The sequence below is a fragment of the Cryptomeria japonica genome, chromosome 1, assembly GCF_030272615.1.
Source record: "Cryptomeria japonica chromosome 1, Sugi_1.0, whole genome shotgun sequence".
In the NCBI taxonomy this organism is placed as follows: domain Eukaryota; kingdom Viridiplantae; phylum Streptophyta; class Pinopsida; order Cupressales; family Cupressaceae; genus Cryptomeria; species Cryptomeria japonica.
Window position 1 is genome coordinate 453,764,396 of NC_081405.1, and position 6,968 is coordinate 453,771,363.

Genomic DNA, 6,968 nt, shown 5'->3' on the forward strand with positions numbered 1-6,968 from the left:
TCATTTACCGGTTGGAGAGATGACCATCACGGCAGAGGATATATACAGGATATTGAGGATTTCATTTGCTAGAGATAAGGTTGATTATGATTCTACTCCACGACTTGGTATTTTGGAATTGAGATGAATATTCCATGACAAGACTATTCTTGATCACACTATTATGTGGGATGATTTGATGAGCAGATATGGCACTCAGTACCCTTTGGCTTGCATTTTGGTAGGTATGATTGGTTGTTTTGTGATGCCTAATAGGGGACAACAGGGATTTCTATGTAGTTGGGGCAAAATTCTTGAGAGGTTGTTGACTCATCCAGTGAGATTAGGGTGGGGATCATGTTTACTTTCTCATATGTATCATGAGATGCCTGAGATTATGTATCAAGAGAGGAAGAGTATGGAAGCAGGAGTGTTAGTTTTACAAACATGGGCATGGGAGCACATCCCAGTATGTAGACCTATAGTAGATGATTTGTGAGAGGTGCACTAGCCTATTGTATGTTGTTATTTGGGTTATATTACTCAGCCCCACCTGGGAAAGACTGACTACTGGAGGAGACAGTTGGATGATTTGATTGTTGTAGTATGGAGACCGTATAGGGGCCTAGAGTTATGGGATGATTGGAGAGCATAGAGGAAGGACATGTTTATGAATCAACCTCTCATTGGTAGATTGGTGTCTATTATTAAGCGATTTGTATTATCTAGGGTGATGAGACAGTATGGGAGACCACAGAGTATATCCCAGGACTTCACAACCTATGCTTGATATGGAGAGGAGGAGAGATGAGCTTGGGCATCGAGACTGTCATACGCACTAAGCATGCACAATCACAAAGATGGGATTATCTAGAGGATGTAGTAGACGCGGGGGCATTGCCCCAGTACAGAGATTGGTTTTAGAGACATCCATTTCCTTTCTTTACAGATCCTGGAGAGCATGCACCTCTTATAGAGGAGGTTGAGGATGATGCACCAGCATAGGTACTAGGTTAGGTACAAGGACAAAGAGTAGATGTACCTAGGTAGACAGGAGGTGATCCTAGTGCTAGTAGCAGCAGGGCAGCAGCGGGAGGTCAACAACGACAGAGAGGGGAGGGTGGATCCTTAGGAGCTATTGGGGTTGAGGCTGGTGGTTCTAGGGAAACATAGGTTGGAGGTGAGGAGGAGAGAGCAGGTCCTAGGTAGGTTAGGTAGAGGAGAGATGAGCAAGGAGGCGGAGAGGGGGTTGTTGGGAGAGAGCGGTTAGTACTAGACATAGTACAATCTTTGAGGTTGAGGTTGACAGGTTTGCAGTCACAATTGATAGTGGTGTAGACGCAACTGGAAGAGAGAGACTGACAACTTGCTGACATCATAACTGAGCATGATCAACAGCTTTCAAAGGCAAGAGAAGAGTGAGATTGACAGCTTGCAAAGATGAGAGCAGAGTGAGATCGACAGCTTGCTGAGGTGAGAGCAGAGCGAGATGCTCTTCAGCGAGAGGTTTTGCATCAGACGAGTCGTGCAACTTATTATGTTGTGGCTTATAGTTTAGTGGTCCCCATAGCGTAGTAGGTTGTTCCATATTCTCAGTATATGGCTTGATTTGAGGGAGCTAGGGCACCCAGATAGGACATCGGTCAGCAGGGACCACCTCCTCCACCTGGTGTTGAGGGAGAGGCAGAGAGATAGATTTGTTATATAGCTCCTAGATTTTGTTATATACCCCATTTGTGTAGCTTATATGATTCTTTCTCTGATGAGGCATTATATTTTATAGTTGATATCATTTGTACTCTTAGACACTGAGATTATGACAGATATACGAGCTCTTGATTTGATTTGATTTCATCATACTTGTGTTTATTGATTATGAGATGTCTTTCTATATGCTTTATTCTATATGTATGCATATCTTTTTCAGTATGGATGGATGTAATGGAGATGAATATGGATGTTTTATTGTTTTTGTTTCTTTTTCATATGCAAATAAATGATGAAAATGAGTAACTAGTAATGCAAATGTTTTTTGTTTTTTTTATGCAATAATATGAATGCAAATAAGTATATAATGAGATGTATGGATCTATATAAGATACTCATGTATGCAGCTAACATCTCAATACACAAGTACTCTATCAGAGAAAAGATGATGAAAAAGAGACCACTTAGCTGAGAAATGATGATTGCTTCATACTCTCATTCAAAAGATAAAGAGATCATTGTTATCATGTCGAAATCACTAAAAATACATAAAATTTAGAATGAATACAACCTAAACTTATTCACTGAATTTGGTATGCTTAATTTTCATCACTAAGCATTTTACAAATATAGTAGGAAAAATAGAGTTCCTTTCTTTTCATATGCAATATTAATTATCTTGTCCGCAATGACCCTTTTTTTGTTCATATCCTTGGACAGATTGTGCATGTATCTGGATTGCACATTAAAGAAATTCCCTCAAAATAGAGAAAGAAATGACTCCAACCTCCCTATAGAATACAAATAAGTGGAACCGAGGTATGTGTGGGGATTTTACCTTGATGTGAAGGCACTTATCATAAACACCCAGCTGATTAGATGTTTCCAGATCATCAGAATCATTCCTACAATCAGAAAATAAAGAAAAGCATTATGTCCCCAATCCTTGCTCATCTTAGTCAAGATAGACTTTCTTGAGTTTCTCAAAGGGATTAATAATTGAAAAGAAATTTAAAAGACAACACACAATGAAAAATTCAATCATATCTCAAACAATTTGGTGGTTTTTTCCAGTAGTCTTGTTTTGCTTGTTTACTCAGTGATAAAAACTCTTCAATAGTTTGGAGACACATGATTGACTTGGATTGGATGACCTCGTACTATCGACAAAAAGATGACTTGGTTGATAATTCTTAGGACATGTAAATTGATCAGTCGATTACCCTAAGACTAGGAGATTGATCGGTTTCAAGCCATGAGGGTTCCAAAAGAACTAGGATGTGACAAAAGTGACTAAAAGATATGTACAAGCGAAAGCAAATATGCAGGAAACCAGGAATGAAAACGGGAAATGCAAAAATTGCTTTGATAGATGGAGCACTTGAATACAAGAGGTGCCTGTTTACCAGGTTTTCACTTTCTTGGCAAATATTCTTTTTTTTTTACCAAGGTGCCTGTTTACCAGGTTTTCACCAAGGTATTTTTTCTTTTTTCTTTTTTTTTTTTTTTAGTTGTATAGTTTGTTGAAGCAGAGAATACTAAGTGAAGTATTTCTTCAAGTGGATGGTGTTGATCAGTTCACAAAGTTGTTCTCCTTCCGATGTTGAGAGTTGATTGGCACCAGAGCCAAAGACTGCAGTAACAATGTAGAGACCCAACCAATTGGGTTCAAACTTCCCTTTGTTGTCTCAAAACTGTTGATTTTTAGGATTTTCTCTTAAAACAAGGTCACCAACCTAAAATTCTCTTTGTCAAACTTTCTTGTTATAACATCTAGACATTCTCTTTTGGTACGCTCTCAGATGATCAAACGTCACTTGCCGACGTTCATCCAGCAACTCGAGCTCTTGTAATCTAGATATTATGTTTTCTCTTGATCCTCAGGTGCAATTTTGATCTGATTGTATCCAAAAAAACCATCCATTAAAGAGTAAATTTTATAGCCAGCAGCCATGTCCACTATCATGTCTATGTTGGGCAATGGAAAATCATCTTTTGGACAAGCTTTGTTTAAATCTCTGAAATCCGTGCAAACACGTATTGAATTTTCAGGTTTGGAAACAGGTACAATAATAGATATCCATTCGGCATAATCAATTGCTCTGATGAATCCAGCTTTTAGTAAATTTCTAACTCAGCCTTAACAAGTAATGCAACATGAGGATACATTTTTTGGAGTTTTTGCATAACAGGTTTAAGTCCAGGAGTGATAGAGAGATGATGCATTATGAGGTCAGGATCCAGACCCGGCATATTAGCATATGTCCATGCAAAATTGATCTTCTTTTCCGTGAAGAAATCAGCAAATTCTTTTAGTTCTTCGACTGGCAAGGATTGAGCTACATGTATGGTGTGCTGAGCTTCTTCTGTTTCAATGTTTACAGGCTGTGTAGGTTCAATTAGCACTGATGATCGCTCTTGAAAGTGATCAGGTAAAATGTCAAGTATCTCACCTTCAGGCACCTCAGAGAGGTTTTCACTGCTAGGTACATCCTTTATTTTTACTATTTTTGACTCTAACACTGCCATAGTGTGGTTTTCACCATCAAATTTTTATTTTTATTTTATGACTAAGATACTTGACATATGTTGGTGTCATGTTCTCACTTTGTTCTCTGGTGGAAGAGTCCATTTGTTCAACTGCATTAAGATAACAGGCTAATGTATAGTCATTGACAAAGGTAGGTATATTCAAAGGTTGATCTTGGAGAGTATAGTCGATAAGCTCAGGATGTCCCAGGGATAAAGATTTAATAGGTTCAAGGGAATTGACAATATTATCATCATAACCTTAGACCAACAAGTCGAGTTCTAGAAGACTACCTTGTGTAAGTGTCTCGAGACCAGGAATAATTAGAACATGATTATCAAAGTTTATGTTAGTATCTAGGGAACCTAACCCAACAAACCTACCACTAGCATTGTCATCTACTTTAGACTAGACTACATATCATGGTTCGACAGTAACAGGTTCAACAGACATAGTTTCGACATTCATGATGAAGTAGTCATAGTTTGGTGTCGAATAGGTAATACAATAAATAGATCTTATGTCAGAGTGATCAAAGTCAGAAGATGAAGCCTCTGACTCTTCTTCAAGTGGCTTAGTGAAAGCATGTATAGTATCAATATCTACATCTTTGATGTTGCAAGTTCCTTCATGATTTGGTTCAATGATCACTTTTATTTGACATACCTGTTGACATAACATTGATGACTTTGTTAGTCTCCGTCGTCTTTCCCATTCAGCTTCCTCGGGACTAATGATCAGCTTTGCTTATGTAGCTTCCAATTATTCATTTGTAGTCCCATACCTGATTTTCTCTTTTCATTAGAGGTAGATATAATAGGTGAATAATTTCTTGTGCTCTTCCTTCTTTCAGCTGTTGTTCATAGTCTTCTTGTCTTTTTAGTCTGATTTCCTCTATTTCCTTTTGCAGTTTTAAGCGCACTATCTCTTGTGCTTCATCTATGATATCACTAGGCTCTTCAATATTTTCTTTAGTAGATGCATCTGATAAAGGTTTTGGACCTCATTCATACTGTAGTACCCCTACCCTAATCAGTTTCTAATCTTGATTTAATCTTGGTTAGTTTATTTTAATATAATGATTATAGTCAGATGTTTGATTTAATGCATAGCTGTTGATGTGATTTTCACACTAGTTGTATGAAAGTTGTTTAGTGTTCCTATTTCGTGGTATTAATATCGGGTTAACGCTTTCATTAAGTTTATATATATATGCATGTATGACTCTTGGTTGCAGGAGATTTTAGGTACAATGCCGCATGAGTGCGAGGTTCGTCTTCACCTAGAATTGCAGGTTTGAGTGTACCTCTTTAATCCTTAGAGTTTGATTAGGTGGTCGTAAGACCCTGGTTGACCCTAGTCGTGCTCAGGTGAGCATCGTCAGTCGCCGTCGGTAATCCCTTTTTGTTTGGGTTTGTGAGTCGTATGTTTGGTTGACCTTCTCGGTTTGCGTGCTTGGTGTGTATGGTTAAATTGATTAATTAGTCCTTAGTAATTATTTTGATTAAATATGTATTTGTGCATTAGAGATTAATGGACTTGATTAATCAGGATTTCGTTATGCGATTTTCGTTGATATTGGATTGCTCGTTTTAATTTGGGAGTAAGTTCAATTAAATAGCTGATTTTGAATATTAAACGCATTTTGTATATGCTGTCGAAAAAGAAAGTTTTGTATTTAATTGCCATAGATTTAATTGTATTCTGTTGGCTTTTGAAATTAGAAAGGGTAAATTGAATTAAATGAGAAAAATCGATTTTTAATTGGAAAGCAATTCAATTTATTGATATAGTTAGAAAAGAATTAATTTTGAGAATTATTTTTAAATAAAAATTTTAATTCCAAAAATGGAATTTTGGTCAACTCTTCATTATAACCTAAAATTTTGGGAAATTTTGGAGGATGGATGTTTTTGGAAAATGCTTGTTAAAAAAAAATATTTTTGGGATGAAATTTGGGGATTCTGGAAGGAGGAGGAATTCTTGAGCTTGCAGGTTGGGCTCTTCAGTAAATCTCTTCCAGGATTGCGTATGAAGGTAGGATTCTAATTTGTTTTCTTGTTGCCAAAAGAATTTACTGTTCTGGTTGAAAGAAATGAAATTGTTATTGAAAAAAAATCGGTTTGATTGATTAATAGAGTAGAATGGAAATAAGATCTTGAATTATCCCTCCTTGATTTCATTCTTTGTTTTCAAATCAATTTCTGGTTTGCTAAGAATGATTTAAAATAAATAAAATTGAAATTTAGTTGGGGGTTTGGCAGATTAGATGTTAAATTTGTGAAGATCAATCTTATTTGGCCATTATGCTGTTGGTTTTGGAGAAATTTTCCCCTTTCCTGATCTGGGTATCTTTACTATTGCTTATGAAAGAATTAAAAAAGAAAAAAAAAATTATTATTTATTTCAGTCTCTATGAGACTATGTTTTTTTCTGTGCTGTGTATGAAATTCTAACAGCAAATTTTATTTTTTTTTTAAAATATAATATAAAATAATCTGCGTGGGAAATTGCTATGGCGGTTTGGGGTTACGGTATTGCCAAGGCCCTCGACCCATGTTTGGGGAGAGCCAAGGCTTCCCTAAGCTTGGGGAGAGGCCTGCGGGAGGCCATGTCGTGCTCTCCACGCAACCTAGGTTGGGTGGAGACCACGTCATGGTCTCCCCAGCCCTTCCTGTGGGGAAAGGGAGGCCTGCGTGGGAGAAGCCCACGTGGCCCCCACGTGGGTCTGCCCTTGGAGTTTTCAAAATAA